This window comes from Mobula birostris, chromosome 20 (genome assembly GCF_030028105.1).
Source record: "Mobula birostris isolate sMobBir1 chromosome 20, sMobBir1.hap1, whole genome shotgun sequence".
NCBI classification, from domain to species: domain Eukaryota; kingdom Metazoa; phylum Chordata; class Chondrichthyes; order Myliobatiformes; family Myliobatidae; genus Mobula; species Mobula birostris.
Genome location: NC_092389.1, coordinates 64246830 through 64270292, shown reverse-complemented (window position 1 = coordinate 64270292; position 23463 = coordinate 64246830). Strand labels below are relative to the sequence as shown.

General features: G+C 46.1%; 1 protein-coding gene and 1 pseudogene across 1 annotated transcript in view; both read right to left on the bottom strand.

The window, feature by feature from the left end:
• Positions 1 to 23463, bottom strand: part of LOC140185043 (uncharacterized) — a 423878-nt gene that overhangs the window by 116641 nt on the left and 283774 nt on the right. The window lies entirely within an intron of this gene.
• On the bottom strand, positions 4899 to 7038 carry LOC140185327 (probable G-protein coupled receptor 139; annotated as a pseudogene).

Sequence of the window (23463 nt, the reverse complement as noted above, 5' to 3'; positions counted from 1 at the left end):
GGGGGGGAGAGGTTGCTATCTGTGGGCAGCCTGGGTTACAGCGGGACCCTGAAGGAGAGGAAGTGGGGCCTGGACACGTGACAGTGGGCTCCGAGTTGCAGAGGGACACGAGTGATAGATAGGTCGAGGGAGGACTCACCAGGTGGACCAGAAGTATCACCAGTAGTGTCTGAGCCTGAAGAGTTAGGTGAGGTGGTACGGATGTCTCAGAGAATTAGGAGACCACCGGATAGGTTGGCCAATGTTGCGTCAGGGGAACAGCGCGTGATGTCTACCGTTTAAGGAGCTATGTCACTGCCTTTTGCACCTGGCTTGGGCTTTGTGTTTTGCAGGAAGGGTTGGCGAATTATTTCAACGTCATGAGGACAGGAATAAATTCGGTGGGGGGACAGTGTATCGCGCTTTTTGAATTCACTGCTAATGTAATGTCTTCTCTGTAATGTTTCACTGCTAAGCCGAATGAAATGGCTGTTCTGTGTATGCTCACTGCTGAGGTAATGGTTTCTCCGTAGCAGCAATGTTTGGATTATGGCTGGAGATAACAGGACTCTGGTATGCATGTTAGCCAATCAGGAGATTGTTGCTCTGTCTTGTGAATCTGGACGGAGATTTTTCCCGGTTTTTTTTGGTCGAGGAGAGACGAAGAGGGAAGACGCGTGTGGAGAGAGCTGGTAGATCACCGGACGGGGTGGACTGGGATCTGAGAGCCCGACGGTCAGCAATGGTAGAAAAATGGGGACTGAGTGAGCTGCAACATGTACTTTTGACTTTTCCTTGAAACGGGCTCTCTTTGACTTTCATTACTAACCCTATATTCAGATTAAGATTCATAAAGTAGAACCATGTAATTGCATAGGGTGTACTGTCTGATATTTTGCTTTGGGGGTTTGTGACTGGGCGGTACATTACACGGCATCCACACAAACGTGATTTCTCACTTTGGCGGGGCCAGAAGTTGTTTTCCCCTAGACGTTCATGAACTCGCCGAGCCTGAGGGTTGCAGATGATCCGAGCTTCCTTCAGATTTCACAAATGCTGCCGAACGTCTTCCACCTCTGCAGGGGCCAGGCGCCGCGACGTTTATCTCAAGGGGGTGATCTGGGTCACCCGGAGAGTGTTCGTGGAACAACCCACATCGAACTCACCAGTAGAAAAGACACCTTCCCGTTTCAACATCTTCTGTATCAGCTTCCTCTTCCAACCCACAGGTGAATGACTCAGCAGTCACCTTTCCGTCCTTTCGAACAGAGTTTCTCCCTGGCTCGTCTCACAGAGGCAGTAGACATTACCGTTACCGAGAAGAGGTGCGCCGGGTCATCCCCCGCTTGAAGGTGACCTTCCTCTTCATTGTGTCCCTGACAGTCACTGCCATCCTGTTAAAACAGGAAATACCGACCACCAGCAGCGCTCTGCACAGTCCGTCCCTTAAGGTGGTCAGCCTCGCTATCAGCTCTATCGTTTGGGGGGGGGGGGAAGCGCACCCACAGATGACAACTGGGACATCTGAATTCTCAACTCTGCCATGTGGTCCCTTACCCCTCCCCGGCGTAGGCTATCAATGGTCACTTCAGCGCAGGGGACTACGACCGAGGACGGTACAGCTCCACCCCAACACCACCATGGCTCCGAAGCATTATCCTCCTCTCTGACTTCTCTGATCAGCTCAACAAGCAACGGAGTGGGGAGCGACTTACCAGACAGCCGGAGACCACTAGCGTTTGTGTCCTGTGACTGTGCGCCTTTCGCTATTTGAGCCTTTCTTAACTGATTCACCTTCGCTGTTTTGAATGGTCCGTCTGCGCCACAAGCAACCCAGCTGTATCTCAAGTCGAAAAATATAGACAGAAAGTTTCTCTCCCTTCTCCTGAAACATTTTCTAAGTTCCTAAGTTCCATCGGGCTTCCCGTTGTGCCAAACACATTCTCTATAGCGCTTAAATGTAGCGCGTAGAAGTGGCTAACGGGCTCAGTGTGTTTACAGATCTCACCACGTCAGCAGCCGGCCCCCTCAAACTTTCAACCAATCGCTGTCTTTCTACGTCATCACGGCACTGCCACTCACCCAGCATCTGAGCGGTCCGCTCTGCTCGAGTCGGATACCCCTCTTCCCCCTCGAGTGTGGGCCTCGCTCCTGAGAGCATTCTCGGCTTTTGATAGCGAGGCTCTGCTGCTTTGACGGTGTTTAAAGTTCGAATTAACAACTCGTCGGAGATACGAATGTTTCCCTCAGTCAATACTCACATATTCGGTACCGGTAACCGTGTGGATTCGCACCAGTGATCAACCCCTGCAGCATCCACAGTCTCACACCGTAATCATTTTACCGGACAGTAGTTTAGCACAGACTTAAGCACACAACCCACTGGATCAATGCTCAGGGCTATCACACAACATCCAACGAAATCGATCCCCGACGAGACCCCGACGATTAAACACTCTGGTTTCGTCGGCTGCGAAAGTCCGGGGAAGACACTGGACTAGAATAAGTGGCGCCAGACTCGCGAGACCGAGATGGCTTCCAGCCCCGGACCCCAGTTTGTGTGGATGTTTGTAATTTGCTACCTCGTCACAAATTAGTGCCACGAAATGACGGACAGTACCCTGCATACGATTAAAGGAAGTATATTTATGAATCTGAACTTAACTAAAGGGTTAGTAAAGAAAAACAAATAGAAATGTGCACAAGTTGGAGCTCAAAGTTTCACCATATTCACTGATTATAAATCGATCTCGGCCCCTGGCTTCGTCGAATCCCGGTCCCACACTGGGTCAAATCCTACGACCTGTTCTATCCAGCGTCTTCTTTCTCCATCTCCCCCCGAAAAAAGCCCCAGGCCCGACCTCAGTGTTCAACAGAAAGGAAAACGTCCCCAAAGTTCTCCCATCCTAATTGGATGCCACACATTTCTCATCATCCCCTATCTTCAGCAATAACCCAGACAGGCTGAAAGCAAAACAGACTGTTCTTACCGAACTGCTGAATGAAATACATACAGTATAACAGTGAAAATATGAACCAGGGAATTAAATTGGTTTCATTAGATCTGTTCTTTATTATGGCTGTGGGGCTTCATTTTCAACTCTAAAATACTTGAATGTGACAGAAAAACAGGCTTTAAGATTGTAAGGTGGTGCAGTAAGGTCGTCTCCTGTTTCGGTTTTACTGGCTGAAATGGCAGAACTGTTATCAGAATTGCAGATATTGCAGTTATGCTAGCATAGGATCAATTTGAGGAGGCAGAGGAATGATCTTCCGGTTAAAGTTGTGTTCGAGGACTATTGGGAACATTGTACGCAAAGTGTTTTCCTGTTTAGGTGGCTGTGACCTAATCAGGCTGGGAAGATGGGATTGTTGGATTATGCAATATACCGCACTGTCACGTTCTCTGAAACGTCACTTTGTTCTGTCTGTGACTACTTGATTTTAGGTCTCACATTTTAATAAAGTACAAGGACTCTGTTATGCCTGAGGATCTGCTGCTTCATCAATATATTAAAGACAATTATTTTGATATGTTAACCATTGTTGCAGAGGAATCAAAAGGCAATTTAACTGGGGATGATGGTGTTTGTTGTGCCCGGATTAAAGGTAACGATAAAGAAACAGCTTACCGACCATTTATGTGTAAAAACTGCAGAATGTGTGGCCATCATTCTAGACCTATAGTGTTTGGAGGAAATTCTTCCACGTAAAGTTGTAATTTGTTCAGATGTTGTTTTCGGTTTTGATGAATTTTAAAACGGATTGGTCAGTCTGGGACTAGCTGGACACTAGCAGTCGGTCAGAGTTACTGTTGGAAACTCATCAAACATTATTTCATACGCAAAGTATTGGATTATACATTTTCTTCTGAGGGGTCTCCACACATGGAGGTACTGAGGGGAATGAGCGGGTTGACTGTTTAGTCACAAAAGCTGTTAAGAGTTCGACTGTGGATAAAGACCTTCCACGTTGCAAATCAGAACCTGTTTCAGGGTTTGCAGTGTTAAGAATGAGGGGTTTATGGGAAATCTAGTGGGACACTGGGCACAAGGGGAGACACCTTTACAGATATCGAACAGTGTTGGGTTCATGGGAGAAGTGGCTACAAACAAGAAAGGAAGGAATTATAGTGACACGACCTGAATTGGCCATACTATAAAGAATTATTCCCTACGTTGTGTTTGAAAACTTCATACTGGGCTGTGTAGATTTTGTCATTATGAAGCATTTCAACACACACTGTTTCAGGGTGAAGCTGATCAAGTAGATGGAAATCAAATGCAGATTTAATTACAATCGTTGAGGGTGGATATCTTTCATTTTAGTTGTGGGAATGAGTTTAACTCGATTCACTCTATTGGATTTCATTTTGTGCAATCTATAGGATTTTTTTTGGGGGGGGGTAATTTAGCTTTCATTAGAAAAAAAATAAGTACGAGGGTTTTATTTCCCATTTCTCTGCACCATATTCCAGTCCAGTTAGTGGCGGGAACGCGCATTAAGTCGGAGCGTCAACCGACATGTATCCAAAGCCCGCCCCATTCATTCATGTTAGACAATCATTTAAAAGCTAGGCGGAAACTGGTGTGTTTGACATTGGATTAGCCAACCAGCATAAGACTAGAACTCCCGCTGTCTTGTGGTAAAGTCGGACTGTGAGGTTGGTGGGCGGGAATGGGGATAGATGGGCATATCCATAGACCAATCAGTTGGTGGCATTCCAGTGTAGTTCGTTGACTGATATCTGACGAGTCCAGGACAGTGTTTTGACCCTCCCCAGAAGCACACTATCCTAATGTTCCAGAACTGCCGGACGATGGGACAGTCAGTCCCGGAATAACAACTCGGAGATCAGGCAGTGAATATGAGGAGCTGGCGTCCCGACTGCAGAAATTGTGGCCACCTCCGTCTTGTGCTCAGGACGCGGTTTTATTCACGAATTGAAGCACGGAGGGGACAGAATATTTCACCGCACTAATTATCTGCTCCCTGAATTTTGACTGAGTCACCGCGTAAATAAATGTGTTTGTGCAGCAGCTGAAATCACTCAGCAAAATGCCGACGTAGTTAAAGATCCATTCAGAATCATTGAAATTGAATCTTTTCCCTAAGACCTGATAATATATGACATTTACAACCACTGTCATCCACAGGAGGATGAAGCTGCTGGAGAGGGTGAAGAGTAAAGCCACAGGCCTCCTCCTGCTCTCCATCTCCGGGTCACTGCGGTTCTCCCCCTTGCTCTGACCCTTCAGCCCCTTACGGACCCGACTGGCCACTAAAATGTGTCTGACTGTCAGAGCGTTGAGCAGCAGGATCCCAGCGAAAGGGAGGAACGGAGTTAAAACTGTATCAAGCCAGTCATATCCTACCCACCCGGGGTCAGCGAAATACCTGCCCATGAGTACACAGAACCAAGGTATGTTGTCGATTATCACGCTGGGTTCCCGTGTGAAGAACCGGGGTATGTTTTTCAGACAGAACACTACGCCGGTTGTTGTTAGAACCACAGCCGCAGTTTTCCCGATGCAATATTTTGTTTTCAGCTTCTGGCAGCAAATGGTGACAAACCGATCAAAGGTGAAAGTGACGGTGAACCAGACAGAACAGTCTGTGGCTGTGCACTTCAGTACATCGATAACACTGCACACAGGCGTGATGTCCAGAAAATTCATCGGGAAGTAATACTCACTGATTTGAGACAAAATGACCTCGGTGACAATGGTCAGTAGATCGGCCGCTGCCATGGCCACCAGTTAGCGAGTGGTGCAGGTAGAGAGGCCGCACTTTCCCCCGGACAGGATCAAAATCGCCACTAAATTCACTGTGTTTGGGGGAGGGGGGGAGAGGGACGGGGGAGGGGGTTGAGGACGGGGGGAGAGGGAAAGACAGATATAGCAGACACTGGGCATTACTGAAGACGTTCCTCAAGGAATAGGGTTTCAGCTAAAGATCAGGAGTGCTGGGGTCTGTGAACGGCTGCTAATCTGACATCAGACACGGGTCACACTGTCTCTGACCTGCCTTCTTCAGTGCGGAGATAAGACAATGTGTGCAGAATCGTCGGGGATAAAATCGATCTGCATGAACAACAACGATAGGTGCTGATCCCGATTTCAGTCGTTGACGGGGCCGGTTTCATGATTTAACCGTGACTGACGAGGCCCCTGGAAACTCAGCAACTGATGGGGCCGAGAAGGGATACAGGGGGGAGCAACACAGACAAAAAACTGGAGGGCTCAGTAGGTCAGGCAGCAAACATGGAATTGAACAAGCTTTGGTGTTGTGCCGAGACTGTTCTTCAGGACGAAGCGGTGCCCCAGTTTACGACGCGTCTCAGAGGGAAAGCAGGAACAACTTAGTAACCTGAGACTGAGTGGCTCCGTTAATGGATTAATTCCGCAGCGCATTTCAATTCGATAACTATCGTCAGCAGATCCGTGGACACTGGTTCAGGTGATCAGATCCAATTATTGACCGACAGGCAGTGAGATCCGACTGTGACAGACTCCACAGGGAGACATGAAATACAGGACCAGGGGTTCTCTCTGATCAATAACTCAGAAACAGTGAACTTCACAATGTAAACCCATCCCAGTCACAGCTTACAGGAGAGCCGCCTGTCCCCACACCGGGACAACTCAGGATAAGGTGGCATTGAAGGCAAGAGCAACGTCCGAGTCGATCCCGTGAGTTAGATGAGAGACAGGAGTTTCGTTCCGCTTGTCATTAAATATGAAATGTCAGAGTGTTGCACTGACAGGATCAATATCTCTGACGGATATTTGTATAATTATCATCAAGTTAGAAGCTTGTCAAATGATCATAAACAGATTCACATGGGTTAACGCACAGGAATACCAAACATGAATTGTTCTGCTCACTCACCAGGAGCTCTAATGACGGCAATGAACACGTACAATATTTTCTGCACACTGTAGTAAATATCCAACATTGCAGACATTTTCTCTGTCCAGTGACTTGTCTCCCTGTGCTACAGGCGATCTCTCGGAATGAAATGTTAAGGCAGTACATGCCTGGGGTTTTTAATACCATTTAGCGACTCCACAGGAACACATTTCAACAGATTTAAAAATAACTGTTTTTAAATTATTTACAAACCAATTTCGTCAGGCAGGCGCAATCTCTGTGGTGACAGATTGCGATTAAAGAATTAACTGATATAATGTTTGTACTATTCGTGTGCATTAGTTTGTGCCAAAATGTGACTGAACCTTCCGCGATGCCTTATCAATTAAATGTGCTTCCACAGTAGGTATGTACTGTAACAGAGTCATTTGAGAGACACAGAATATTGAAGTAAATTATGTATTAATAGCTTGTGAAATTGTATTGAATCACCTACTGTTACTATTCTCCTTGAGACTATAAACTCGTGGAATAATTTGTGCTTGGGGGACTCTAAGGAAGGGATCTGTTTGTGATGGTGCATCAACACTTTCATATCCACAAAACCCTCCAACATCGTCAGTGACTCAGTCACAGTCAGAACATTTCGGTGCTCACCAGGACCCACCCTTAACCCTAATACATGGCCATGAAACTCGGCAGTCTAGTAGGGGGTTGAGTCTGTTTTAATCATATCACCACCTGTGTGTTAAGGAACACGGCGGAGCGCTGGAGAGGCGGATAAGGAACTGCCGTTCTGTGTAGCGTGTTTCTGTGTCTCTGTGTGGATCAACCCATTGTTTCTGCCTGACCCGGCCTGACTCTACACGTATCCATAGACATCCAGTTCAATTTATCCTCTCGGTTCAGTCCCTTCCCCTCTGTCTCCGTAAACTGCACATGCTCCCGACCTCTCGTTTCAAACACTTCACAAAATGGCTGCCTGAACCATAAAAATCAAGAACAGAGGTCAAAATTCAAATTGCATTCATTATTAATCTATGTACAAATGAAACAACCTTGAGATTCGTCAGAGCTCCAAATCAGCAGACACACTTGCATATTGGATCACCTCAGAGCAAAATCATTTCAAATAGTTCACAAAACGGCCGTCTCCATCTTAGAAAATAGCAAGAACAAACTTCAACGTTCAAAATGCATTTATTAGTATTATCTCTAAACAAAACAAGTCTGATAGTCGTCACACCTCCAAATCCTCAGAACCCTGAAATACATACACACCCCGAATGTATATTCCAAAACCACCGAACCCCCAAAATCCGTATGCACCCTGAAATCCGCCGGCATTCCCAAATCTCTCCACACACTCAAATGTGCTCAGAAATCCGTGTGCATCTCTGAGTTAATGTTTGCCCCCAATCCGCATGCACCCCCAACATTAGCTGGCAAACACCCATTCCTGTCCACATTCCCAAATCCATGTACATCCCCCATATTCTCCAAAGCACTCCTAAATGAGCGCATATTCTCAAATCCGTCTGCACCCCCGAATCCTTTGCGCATCCGAACCCACTGATTCTCCCACATGCACATTAGCCTATCCCAGCAAAAGAATCATTTCAAACAGTTCACAGAGTGGCTGCTTCCATTTTAAAAAGTACAGATGGTAAAGTTCGTATCGCGTTTAACTATAAACGAAACAACCTGGAGATTCGAAACACCTCCAAATCCAACAGCTCCTCAAAGTCAGTGTTCACCCCCGAATCCGTCAACACACCCAACTCTCCATATATCTGCAAATCAGTGTACACCCATAACTCTCTGCTCACCGGAAAATCCTCATTCAACTTTCAAATGAGTGTGCACCCCAGAGCAACTGACACCCCAAAATACCTGTGTACTCACACATTCGCTGACAAACTCCGAAATATTCGCACATCCCCAAATCCTGGGGGTGGGGGGGTGGGGGGGGGGTTGTAGGAGAAGATGGCGGCGCGACGCAGCGCGCGCGCCGCTCCGAATGATATCGTATGTGTTAACTAGGGGCCGTGCGCAATCCTGATTTGATGGAGACAGACGTGAAGAAGCACGGATGAATACCTGGAGAAACTTCTGAAATGCCTGCTTCGTTGCCGCTGCTACTGTGCGATGGAGAATCTCCGGAGGGGAAGGCCCCAAATCCTCGGCTTTGCCTATTGCCTGTTGCCGGGGCCAGGGTCGAAGCGCTCGGCAGAGATGGGTCTCGGTGCTCGGTGTCGGAGGGCTGGTCGGAGGCTCGGAGATTTCGGACGGACTCAGAGTCGTCTGTGATCAGGTGCTTCCAGGATGCTGCATCGGCAAGTTTGCGGCGCTGGAAGCTCATAGCAGGGAGAGTTTCTCCGTTCTACCGTCTGCGAGAGATGATGGGACTTTCGAGAGACTATGAGACTGTTTTTTTAACCATGCCCATGGTCTGTTCTTCATTAAATTACGGTATTGCGTTGCACTGCTGTAGCTATATGTTATAATTTTGTGGGTTTTGTCAGTTTTTCAGTCGGTTTGTCTTGTGTTTCTGTGATGTCATTATGGAAGAACAATGTATCATTTCTTAATGAATGCATTACTAGATGACAGTAAAAGAGGACTGCGTGTCCTCATAATCTAATAATATAATCTAACCCCAAATCAGGGGTACACCTACACATTAGAACCATAGGACCATAGAACACTACAGCTCAGAAAAGAGGCCATTCGGCCCTTCTAGTCTGTGCTGAAACTTTATTCCGCCAGTACCATTGACCTGCACCCAGTCCATGACACTCTAGACCTCTCCCACCCATTTATCGATCCAATTTATTCTTAAAACTTAAGAGTGAGCCCTCCTTTACCACGTCAGATGGCAGCTCGTTCCACACTCCCAGCACGCTCTGAGTGAAGAAGTTCCTCCTAATGTTTCCCCTAAACCTTTCCCCTTTCACCCTAAAGCCATGTCCTCTCGTAGGTATCTCTCCTTATCTAAGTGGAAAGAGCCTCCTCGCATTTATCTATCTTTACCCCTCATCATTTTGTAAACCTCTATCAAATCTCCCCTCATTCTTCTACGCTCCAAGGAATAAGGTCCTAACCGGTTCAATCTTTCCCTGTAACTCAACTCCTGAAGACATGGCAACATCCTAGTAAATCCTCTCTGCACTCTTTCAATCTTACTGTAGTTAGGTGATCAGAACTGCACACAATACTCTAAATTTGGCCTCACCAATGTCTTATACAACCTTACCATAAGATCCCAACTCCTATACTCAGAACTTTGATTTGTGAATGCCAGGATGCCAAAAGCCTTCTTTACAACCCTGTCTACGTGTGAAACGACTTTCAGGGAATTATGTATCTGAACTCCCAGATCCCTTTGTTCCTCCGCACTCCTCAGTGCCCTACCATTTACTTTGTATGTCCAACCTTGATTGTCCTTCCAAAATGCAACACCTCACACTTGTCTGCATTAAATTCCATCTGCCATTTTCTGGCCCATTTTTCCAGTTGGTCCAGATCCCTCTGCAACCGTTGAAAGCCTTGCTCGCTGTCCAAACCCTCCAATCTTAGTGTCATCAGCAAACTTGCTGATCCAAATTTACCACATTATTATCTAGATCATTGATATAGACAACAAACAACAATGGTCCCAGCACAGATCCCTGAGGCACACCACTAGTCACAGGCCTCCAGTCTGAGAAGCAATCATCCACTACCACTCTCTGTCTTCTCCCACACAGCCAATTTTGAATCCAGTTTACAACCTCTCCATGGATACCTAGTGTCTGAACATTCTGATCTAACCTCCCATGTGGGACCTTGTCAAAGGCCTTAGTAAAGTCCACGTAGACATCATCCATAGCCTTTCCTTCATCTACCTTCTTGGTAACCTCCTCGGAAAACTCTGCAAGAATCGTTAAACACGATCTACCACGCATACAGCCACGCTGACTATAGTTAATCGGATCTTGGCTGTTCAAATACTTGTATATCGGATCTCTCAGAACACCTTCCAGTAATTTACCTGCTACCGATGTCAGGCTCACCGGCCTGTAATTACCTGCTTTACTTTTGGAGCCTCTTTTAAACAACGGAACAACATGAGCTACCCTCCAAACCTTCGGCACCATACCCGTGGCTGAGGACATCTTAAATATTTCTGCCAGGGCCCCTGCAATTTCTACACTAACCTCTCTCGAGGTCCGAGGAAATATCAGGCCCCAGGGATTTATCTACCTTTATTCGCCGTAAGGCAGAAAACACCTCCTTCTCTTAAAAATCTCTAAATGTTTTATTACACTGCTGCTTGTTTCCCGTCCTTCCACCTACACTATGCCAGTTTCCAGAGTAAATACTAATGCAAAAAAAAAATGTTTAAGATCTCTCCCGTCTCGTGAGGCTCGACACATAGACGGCCACTAAGGGGACAAATTTTGTCCCTTACTATCCTTCTGCTCTTAATGTACTTGTAGAAACCTTTAGGGTTTACCTTCACATTATCTGCCAGAGCAACCTCATGTCTCCTTTTTGCATTCCTGATCTCCCTCTTTAGTATTTTCTTACATTTTCTATATTCTACAAGTACCTCATCTGTTCCTTGTTGCCAATACCTGCTATACACCTCTCTCTTTTACTTAACCAGATCGACAACATCCCTTGAAAACTAAGATTCCCTATGTCTGTTAACTTTGTCTTTAATCCTGGCAGGAACATGCAAACTCTGCAATCCCAAAATTTCGCCTTTGAATGCCTAGAATAAATACTAAACACATCCTTGCCATAAAACAGCTTTTTCTCAATCCACTCTTCCTAGATCTGTTCTCAACTCCTCAAATTTAGCCCCTTTCCAGTTTAGAACCTTAACTCGTGAACCAGGCTTATCTTTATCCATAATTAACTTGAAACTAATGACATTATGGTCACTAGACCCAAAATTTTTGCCTACACATACTTCCGACCTGTCTAGTTCCCTAATAGGAGATCAAGTATTGCATCCTCTCTCGTTGGTAACTCTATATATTGATTTAGAAAACTTTCCTGAACACGTTTGACAAACACCACGCCATCTAACCCTTTCGCAGTATGGGAATCCCAGTCAATATGTGGAAAGTTAAAATCCCCCACTATTACAACCTTCTGTTTCCTACATCGGTCTGCTATCTCTCTACAGATTTGCTCCTCCAATTCTCTCTGACTATTGGGCGGTCTATAATACAACCCTATTAGTGTGGTCACATCTTTCCTGTTCCTCAGCTCCACCCATATAGCCTCTGTAGACAAGCCCTCCGGGCTGTCCTGTATACGCACAGCTGTGATATTCTCCCTGACTAGTAATGCCACTCCTCCCCCTTTCATCCCTCCCCCTCTGTCACCTCTGAAACAACGGAACCCCGGAGCTTTAAGCTATTAGTCCTGCCCCTCTTGCAACCATGTCTCACTAATAGCAATAATGTCGTAATCCCACGTGTCAATCCACGCCCTAAACTAATCTGCTTTACCTACAATACTCCTTACATTAAAATAGATGCACCTGAGAGCACTTCTATCACGTACAAACCTTTGAATACTGTCTATATATGCAGTCCTCGCATGACCTTTATCCTCCTCCACCTCACTATCTGCTCTAACACTATCTGCTCCAACACCCTTCCCCTACAAATCTAGTTTAAACCCCTCTGAGCAGAACTAGCAAACCTACCCGCAAGGATGTTCGGCCCCCTCCAGTTCAGGTGCAAACCGTTCCGTCGTAACAGGTCCCACCATACCTGGAACAAAGCCCAATTGTCTGCAAACATGAAGCTCTCCCTCCTGCACCATCTCCTTAGCCAAGTATTTAGCTGCATTATCTTCCTATTTCTAACCTCACTAGCACGTGGCACGGGTAGCAATCATGAGTTTGCAACCCTGGAGGTCCTAACCTTCAACTTTGCACCTACCTCCCTATACTGTACTCTCTTTGCAAGACCTCATCCTCCTGCCTATCCACGTCATTACTCACTGCATGGACCACGACATCTGGCTGCTCACCCTCCCTCCTGAGGGTACTGAGATCGCGATACGAAATATCGCGGACCCTGGCACCAGGGAGGCAAAGACCATCCGGGATTCTCGATCTCTCCCACAGAACCGCTTATCTGTCCCCCTAACTATGGAATCCCCTATCACTACTGCTCTCCTCTTTTCCCTCCTTCCTTTCTGAGCTGAGGGTCCAGTCTCGGTGCCAGAGACGTGACCACTACATGCCCCTGGTGGGTCGTCCCCACCAACAGTATCCAAACTGTATACTTATTATTGATGGGAACGGTCACAGGGGTGCTCTGCTCATTCTGTCTACTCCTCTTCCCTTTCCTGACAGTCACCCAGCTTCATGCCTCATGACTTTTAGGGGTGACTATCTCCCTTAAAATCCAGTCTATTTCTTCCCCTGCCTCACGAATGACCCGAAGTTCATCCAGCCCCAGTTCCAATTCCCTAATTCGGTTTGTCAAGAGCTGCAGCTGGGTGCACCTTTTTCAGGTGTAGTCATCAGGGACATTTGTGCCGTCACTGACTTCCCACATACTGCATATGGAGCACTCGATTGTCCTAATTGCTGCCACCATTACCTACTCCTAAGTTACTTTAATTAATTAAAGGAACTTGGAGAGGATGCAGTGGAGATTAGGGAGGTGGTTGAATGGGAGAGGCTGCAGAATGGTTTTGGATGTGATTGTACTGGAGAAGGTGCAGAGGGAATTGGAATGTGATTGTATAGGACAAAGTGATTGGGATGCGATTGTCTTGTACACAGTGCAGAGGGGATCAGGCGTGTGATTATACTGGAGAACATCAAGTCAAGTCAAGTCACGTTTTATTGTCATTTAGACCATAACTGCTGGTACAGTACACAGTAAAAATGAGACAACGTTTTTCAGGACCATGGTGCTACATGAACAATACAAAAATTACACTGAGCTACATAAAAAAAACAACAAAACTACACTAGACTACAGACCTACCCAGGACTGCATAAAGTGCACAAAACAGTGCAGGCACTACAATAAATAATAAACAAGACTATATGCACAGTAGAGGGCAGTAGGTTGGTTTCAGTCCAGGCTCTGGGTATTGAGGAGTTTGTTGAGTTGGGGGAAGCTGTTACATTGTCTGGTCGTGAGACCCAGAATATTTCGGTGCCTTTTGCCAGAAGGCAGAAGGGAGAAGAGCTCGTATGAAGGGTGCGTGGGGTCCTTCATAATGCTGTTTGCTTTACGGATGCAGCGTGTGGTGTAAATGTCTCTAATGGTGGGTAGAGAGACCCCGATGATCTTCTCAGCTGACATCTCTATCCGTTGCAGGGTCTTCCGACCAGAGATGGTGCAATTTCTGAACCAGGCAGTGATGCAGCTGCTCAGGATGTTCTCAATACAACCTCTGTAGAATGTGGTGAGGGTGGGGGGTGGGAGATGGACTTTTCTCAGCCTTCGCAGAAAGTAGAGATGGGGGTATTAGGAGTGTGGGTTTATCAGTTAAGTTCCAGAGGGATGGGGTTTGTGATTGTACTGGCGAGGGTGCATGAGGGATTGTTTGTGATTGTACAGCAGAGAGTACATAGGGATATTGGAATGTAATTGCATAGGACAAAGTACAGAGGCGATTGGGGTGTTGTTGCATGGTAAACAGTGTAGAGCGCATTGAGTGCGTGATTATGTTGCAGAAGGTGCCGAGGGGAATTTGGTTGTCGTTGTATGGATTAGGGTCCAGAGGATACTGAGGTTGTGATTGATAAGTTTGTGGTCTAAGGTAGAAGGAGTAAATTTTAGGAAACCAAGCACATTTGTGTTTAACATAGTCCCCTCCTACATGTACTCACATAGTCCTGCTGTCGTGCAGCACACGGGTCTCTTCTTTGCACGAGTGGTCCGCAGCAGGGCTGATGGACAGGTTCATGGCCTAAGGTGCAGCTCTCCTTACATGCACCTGCAGTTCAACTCTATGAGTAAAAATGCAGAAAGTTTGAAGTTAATAACGTCTTCTTCTACCATAGGCCACCATCTTATCAATCACACCTTGTTTTGGAGAGAATGCAGAGAGGATTGCGGGTGTGACTACATTGGAGAGAGGGCAGGGGTGATTAGGAGAGTAATTTAATTGAAGAGCATGCTCAGGTTATTGGGATGTGATAATATTGGAGAGGGTATGGAAGAGATAGGGTGTTGTTGTAATGGAGTGGATGCAGAGGTGTTTGGGATGTGATTGTATTGCACAAAGCGCAAAAGGGGACTGAGCGTGAGATTACGTTGGAGAGGACGCCGAGGGGATTGTGGGTGTGATTGCACTGCAGACGATAAAGAGGGCATTAATGAAGTGGTTCTATGGGAGAGGGTAGAATGGATGGGGATGTGATTGTACTGGAGAAGTTGGAGAAAGAATTGGAATGTAATTGTCCAGGACAAAGTGCAGAGGGTATCGTATCGGGAGTGTCAGTATTGTAGAGAGGTTGTTGACGGGATTTTGGATGTGATTATATTGGAGGGTGCCGAAGGTATTGAGGTGTGTCTGTATTTCAAAGAATGCAAAGGTGATTGTCTATGATTGTATTTGAGAGAGTGCAGAGGGGATTGTCTGTGATTGTATTTGAGATAGAGCAGAGGGGATTGTCTGTGATTGTATTTCAGAGAGTTCAGAGGGGATTTGCAGTTATTGTATTTGAGAGAGTGCAGAGGGGATTGTCTGTGATTGTATTTGACACAGTTCAGAAGGGATTGGCAGTGATTGTATTTGAGAGAGTGCAGAGGGGATTGAGTGTGATTGTATTTGAGAGAGTTCAGAGGGAATGTGGGATATGATTGTACTGGAGATAGTGCAGGGACGTTTGAGGATGAGTTTGCATTGAAAAGGTTGCAGAGGCCAACTGAGTGGATTAGTAATGGAGACGATGAGAGGGATTTGTAGATCTGGTTGTTCTGGCTATGGTACAGGGTTGATAAACTAGAGCGTGGGGTTATCCACATACTTGCGAAATATAAAGGCGAGGACTATGTTATAATCTGAGAGTTAATTCCAATATTGCCGTTGCAGAGTATCAATATCCTTCTGAGGTGTTTTGTCTCTGTTGTACCGAAAAGCTTAATATAAATCCTCCGGGAAGGGGGAGAGGATGGCAGCGCCACAGCAGCGCGCGCGGCCACTGTGGTGATGATGCCTGTTATCTGACAAGTAGGGGACGGTGCACAATTCTGATTTGATGGAGACAGACGTGAGCGTACGGAGGAACATCTGGAAAACTTCTGAAATGCCCGCTTCGCTGCCGCTGCTACTGTGTGGTAACCGGAATCTCCGGAGCTGAAGGCCCCGAAATCCTCGGCTTTGCGTGTTTCAGCAGCCGGGGTGAGGTCGAAGGCGTCGGCAGAGGATGGCGCTCGGGAGGCTGTATCGGAGAGTCTGGTCGGAAGCTCGGAGTTTTCGGACGGATGGACTCAGTGTCGGCTGTGGTCGGCTGCTTCCAAAGTATCGGCAAGTTGACGGTGCCTGGAGGTTTATGGCAGGGAGTTTCTCCCTTTTGCCTCCTGTTATCGGGGACTAGGGAGTCGATCGACTCGGGACTTTGAGACTTTTTTTTTACTGTGCCCATGGACTTTTTTCATCAAATTATGGTATTGCTTTGCACTGCTGTAACTATATGTTATAATTATGTGGTTCTGTTAGTGTTAGTCTTGGTCTGTCCTGTTTTCTGTGAGATCACTCCAGAGAAACATTATATCATTTCTTAATCTATGTATGTATTTCTAAATGACAATAAAAGAGGACTGAGTGTTCTCATAATCCAAAAAAAAAAAAATCATATCGGGTATACTCATTTACAAAGCACATTTCATGGTCGGTGTTGAACAGATCAGGCGGATGAACCGACCTGGAATAGCTGTGAGGACTGGGATGTTACCGCCGTGACAGAAACACGACTGAGCGAAGGGCAGGACCGAGAGATGACTATTCAGCGATATTGGTACTACAGTTGTGTCACTAGGATAGAGGTTCAGCCGAGCGAGACAGGTGTAATATCAGCATTTAGAAATGACATTTTGGCGATAACGTCCTGTGAGGCCATATGGGCAGAACGTAGAAGCAGGGCACTCAAAGGTACTCTACTATATGCTCCAATAGTCAGCGGGAATGACTACTGGGAGACCATGCGGTGAATCGCTCCATGGAACTATATGAAATACTCCAGTTGTCCCCGTGAACGAAATGTTACCGTCCAGTTTATCGCAACTTCTCCGAATCTTAATCGTTTCGATTTGGGTGCCTCTCATTCTACAAAAGTTGCAAGCAGTAAAGTCCCTGCCAGGCCAGACCTTTTGTGTTACCCAGGCCACTTGTCTTGGCAACATCCTGTCAAAACTCTTTCCAGTTTAAACACGTGTCTCTCTCCTTCACACAAACAACCACAAACACAGACACACAAATACACACACATGCACACTTCGCAACACCCCCACCTCCACGCACACACACATACAGCACAAACTCCCAGCTTGTCCATATCTTGGCTGCTCCTAATGTCACAGAGCGGCCAGCCACTGGAACAACCCGCGTGGGAAAAACACCTGGGAGATTATGCGGTGACTCAGAGTAGCTGGAGGCAGAAATGGCTTGTGCTCAGGACGCGACTTTATTAATTAAATAAAGCACATAAGTGACCGGATATTTCACTGCGCTAATCACCTGCTCCCTGAATTTCGACTGAGTCACCGCGTAAATAAACGTGTTTGTGCAGCAGCTGAAATTCCTCAGCAAATACCCGACGAGGTGAAAGATCCATTCAGAATCAGTAAAATCGAATCCTTTTCCTGCGACCTGATAATATATGACATTTACAACGTATGTCATCCACAGGAGGATGAAGCTGCCGGAGAGGGTGAAGAGTAAAACCAAAGACCTCCTCCTGCTCTCCATCTCCGGGTCACTGCGGTTCTCCCCCTTGCTCTGACCCTTCAACCCCTTACGGACCTGACTGGCCACTAAAATGTGCCTGACTGTCAGAGCGTTCAACAGCAGAATTATGCCGAAAGGGAGGAATGGAGTTAAAACCGTATCTAGCCGATCGTATCCCACCCACCCTGGGTCAGTGAAGACACGGTCCCTGTATGCACAGAACCACGGTACATTGTCGATGATCTCTGTGGGTTTTAATGTGAAGTACCGTGGCACGTTTTTCAGACAGAACACTACGCCGGTTGTTGTCAGAACCACAGCCGCTGTTTTCCCGGTGCAATATTTCGTTTTCAGCTTCTGGCAGCAAATGGCGACAAACCGATCAAAGGTGAAAGTGACGGTGAACCAGACAGAACAGTCTGCGGCTGTGAACCTCAGGACTTCGATAACCGTGCAGACAGGGGTAATATTCAGAAAACTCCACGTTAAGTAATACAGTGTAATTTGAAGAAAGATGACCTCGGTGACAATGGTCAGGAGATCGGCCGCTGCCATCGCCACCAAGTAGCGAGTGGTGCAGGTAGAGAGGCCGCACTTTCCCCGGGACAGGATCACAATCGCCGCTGAATTCACTGAAGAGAGAGAGAGACAGACAGACAGATAGACAGAGAGAGAGAGAGAGAGAGAGAGAGAGAGAGAGAGAGAGAGAGAGAGAGAGAGAGAGAGAGAGCACAGACATACGGCATTACTGAACACGTTCTCCGGGAATTAACACAGGTTCGGGTTTCAGATAAATGTCGGTAGTGCTAGAGTCGCTGAACGGCTTCCGCTCTAAAATCACTGGTCACGCTGTCTCTGACCAGTCTTCTTCAGTGTTGGGAATAGACGAATTGTGCCGTATCATCGGAGATTAAAACCGAGCTACATGAGTACCAACAATTGTTTCTAACCCAATTCCAGTCGCTGATGGGGCCGGTTTCATTGATTTAACAGTGACTGGCCAGGCCTCTGGAAAGTCAGCATCTGAGTTGGCCGAGAAGGGATACAGAGGGGAGCAAAGCTCACAAAATGCTGTCGGACCTCAGCGGGTCAGGCAGCATTCATAAACTTAAACACACTCAGCTTTTCGAGCCGAAACCCTTCTTCAGGGTGAAGTGGTGACTCCGTTTACGACGAGTCTCATAGTGAATGTTGAGACATCTTAGTAACAAAAGGTATATTTAATGGATTAACTCTACAGCTCAGTACAATCGATGACACAGTTCAATCCATTGACCCTATTTCAGTTGATCGGACACAATTATTGACTCTGAGACCCTACAGGGAGACGTTAGTACAGAAGCAGGAGCAGGTTCACACCGATCAACAACTCAGAACTAGTGACACAATGTGAAACTCTCCCAGTAACACGCTCCCGGAGAGCTACCTATCCCTAGCACTGGTACAAATTTGGACAAGATGCTATTAAAATCCTCCCCATCGCGCCTTCCCAGAGCACCGCCTGTCCCAAACACTGATACAACTCTGAGCAAAGTCCCACTGAATTCCGCCCCCCCCACCCCAGGCACACCGTCCCAAAGAGCTACCCTTTCCCGGTACAGGTAAACTCTGGAAAAGGGCAGATTAAAGGTCACGTGTTCACTCTGATCAATAACTCAGAAACAGTCAAACACACGATGTAAAACTCTCCCAGTCACACATTGCCGGAGGGTTGCACGCCGCAGCACTGGTACCACTCCATGCAACGCGTCGTTTCAGGCAAGAACAACGTCGGAGTCGATCCCTTGAGTTACGGTCTTATGGTGTGAGAGCTGAGGTATAAATATAGCTTCATTTAACATTAATGTGAAAAGTAAAGATGTTCAATTGACGGGATCGTTATCACTGAAGTATATTGGTCCAATGAGCATCAAGTTGGAAGCTGGTAAAATAATCTCACACATGTTCACCCAAGTTAACACACAGAATACAAAACATAAATTCTCTGGTCACTCACCGAGAACTCCAACGACAGCAATGAACACGTACAATGATCGTTGCACACTCAGGTACCTATCCAACATTGGAGACATTTTCTCTGTCTAGTTATTTGTCCCCTGTACTATAGGCGATCTCGGAATAAAATGTTGAGGCAGCACATGTCTGGGGTTTTTAATACCATTTAACGACTCCACAGGGACTGATTTCAACACAGTTAAGAATAAAGATTTTTAAATTATTTACAAACCGATTACAGTATGTCAAACAGGTCCCAGTGTGACAGTTTATGACTAATTTAGCGAATTATTTGTGAAACTACGGACAATGAACATTGTGATGTGACTGATGGCTGTAAATTATGAGTAGCATTCATCCAGCATAGAGGACATTGCTTCAATCGCCATTTGACCCAGCTCTCCACTTCATCTTCTGTCGGTACAGCTTTCATCCATCGGTTTATGCGATCATCTGAGTGTTAAACAGTGCTCCAATCTTATGCTGCACCAATTGTGATCGCAGCTCATCTCACTACAACCTTATCTCTCACGTCTGATTACCAGCAACTATCATCAGCTTGTTCGTGTAAGACGTACCAAACTTGTCACTGGGTCAAAAATATGTCAACGTCCATTGAGATACACATATGGTCTCAGAAAATAAAACTCGCTGCCCTCTGTTTGTCTGTCAGCCACATAGAACAGGGAAAGGTAAAGCGCAGGAACAGACCCTCCAGCCCACAGTGTCCGAGCCAACCATGACACCACATTCAATGGAACCGACACAAGATGCGTCGTCCTGCACTCCTTGCAGTCCATGTGTCAACCCTCACAACGGTAATTAGGGTTCTCAGATTTCAGAAGATCTTAGACCATTTGTGATAGTTAACTTGTCCTACAAAGCTCTCTGTACCTTCAGAAGTGTCACAAATTATATGTGCGTCCAATGCAAATATGCACTTCAAATAAACCAGTAGTCGGGCACAACCGATTGAAGTAAAATATGTCGTTGTAGTTTAGGGGGCCCTACTGAGAGGGTCTTCAACAAAATGCTTGTTTGTGGTTGTAAATAAGACCATAAGCTCAGAAGACCATCCCATAAAGCAGCAACATTGGGACGCTTAGGCACATGAAATATCCTCTCCACATTCACTCTATCGAAGCCATTTACTATTCGATAAATTTCAATGAGGTACGCCTCATTCCTCTGAATTCCAGTGAATACAGGCCCAGAGCCAACATATGTTTATACTTTACAATTTATGTTTCTGATGTGACCAGCCATTCAATCCTTTTATCATCTTCCTGAACCCACTTTCAATCCTCTCCAGTTTCACTATCTCCTCCCAAAGATAAAGGGCCAAAACTGCTCACAATACTCCAAGTGAGGCCGCACATGTGCTTTATACATTTTCAGTATTTCACCCTTTCGTTTTATACTCTAGTCCTCCTGAAATGAATGCCAATATTGCATTTGCCTTCTCACCACAGACTCGACATTTAAATGAGTTATTATGCAATCCTGCACAAGGACTCTCAAGTCCCCTTGTTCCTCGTTTTTTTGTTTTTTGTTTGTCTTCTCTCCATTCATAAAATAGACAACACTTTAATGTCCTCCACCGAAGTGCAAGACCGTTCACATTCCGGCACGGAGGTCCATCTGCCATTTATTTGCCAATTCAATGAATCTGTGTCCTTGGGTAGCCTCTACATTTCCGCAAAACTACCTGCTCCTCCACTTATCTTCATATCGTCGGCAAGCATTGCAACAAAACCATGAATTCCATCATTCAAGTTATGGACAAATAAAATAAAAATGATCGGTCGCAACACAGACCCTTGTGGAACTCCACTACTCACCGGAAGTCAACCAGAAAAGGCTCCCCTCATTCGCACTCTTTACCTCCTACAAATCAGTCACTGCTTTATCCATGCAAGGATATTTCCTGTCATACCACGAGTTCCTGGCTTTATGCGTGGCAGCTTGATAAAGGCATGCTGTAAATCTAAGTGCACAACTGCTTCTCCATTGTCTACCCTGCTTGCTATTTCTTCAAACAATTCCCACAGATTTGCCAGGCAAAATTGCCCTTTTAACCTTCATCTCTACCAACCCCTCCAATGTCTTCGATGACTTAGTCATATTCACAACATTTGCAGACTCATGTGGGACCGTGAATTCAACCTCAGCAGTCAAAGTGTGTAAGTGTGTTTTAATCGTAGCACGCTGGATGCTGGTAGAGCTGGGAAGGCGGATACTGAAGTGTGGTCATGTGCGTGTGCATGTTTGTCTCTATCTATATGTGCCTCTGTGTGTGTGTGTGTGTGTGTGTGTGTGTGTGTGTGTACGTCTGTGTCTCTGTGTGTCTTTATGTGTGTGTGCCTGTGTGTGTGTGTGTGTGTGTGTGTGTGTGTGTACGTCTTTGTATGTGTGTGTGTGTGTGTGTGTGTGTGTGTGTGTGTGTGTGTGTGTGTGTCCGTCTGTTTTCTGTAGGATTACACATTTGACAACACTCCTTGTAAAATATTAACATTTTGAATTATATTTAGAGTTTAGGTCATTCTTATTTCCTTATGGACAATGACAGGAGTAGTTCTTACTCTAACACCTGATCCTTCTATTTATGGCCGAAATCGTTGTTAAAATCTCCGCTCTCGGGAAGTACCACAACAGGAATTACAAACAAATGGTACTTACTAAGATAAAGGTAATGGGAAAAATTGTGGTGTTTAGTGTGGTAGTGCTGGCTGAAGAATAGGTGATATTTGGCGGGGGGAGGGAGGACGTGATGGGTGTGGCTTTGTTTTTAAGCAGTTCCCGGCATGTTCCAGCAATGGAACGGGAATTGCAGGTGTCCCAGGGAACTGCCAGACGGGTTAAAGATAAAACACATGCCAGGAATTTTGCAGGTCATAACACCCCCCATCAGAAAGTTTGTTCTGCGGCAACCTAAAGCTACCCCAATAATGCATGCAATATGTTGAATAAAAAACATAGAACGCCAGGTACACCTTCGTCCTCGGAAGGGCTTCTGCAAGCACATTGTTCCTTCCACAAATGTGGCAAGAAGGTGGATCAGAACCCTGCAGGAATAAACTCCACCGCATTAACCGCTGATTCGTATTCCTGTTTCTGCAGAGAGAGACCAGAGATTAATGAGTGCATACGCAATGAGTGGAGAATTGGAAGAAATATAGACATCAAATGATTCAGGGCAAGAATAAGGGCTAACGCCTCCCTCTCTTTTGCGTAGTAGTGTTTCATACAGACCTCAAGTTTCTTATAGAAATGGCACACAGGATGCTCCACCCCTATTAAATCAACTGAGAGGAGCACAAACATCCCTAGCATAAGCAACAAAGGACCGGCTGAAATCAGGAGTTGCTACAGAGGGAGCAAAACTCAACAATGCCTTCTCTATGATGCTGGCAACGACTTCCACCTCAGCCCCGATAAAGCAAACTTGTCATGATGTGCAACTTTACCCAGGTAGGTAACTGTAGTCTGCTCAAATTCACACTTGGAGAGCATCAGTATGGATTCCGCACCGTTCACCAACTGAACACCTCTTCCAGCTGGGATTCATTCCAAAAACCATGACTTTGTTCTGGCAAAAATCACCAGGATTCGGAAAAGCAGAAATCTCATGGCCGCTGTGTTAATGGCACTTGGGTTGCCGAGTCAATACAATCGTCTAGACGAGGACTATGA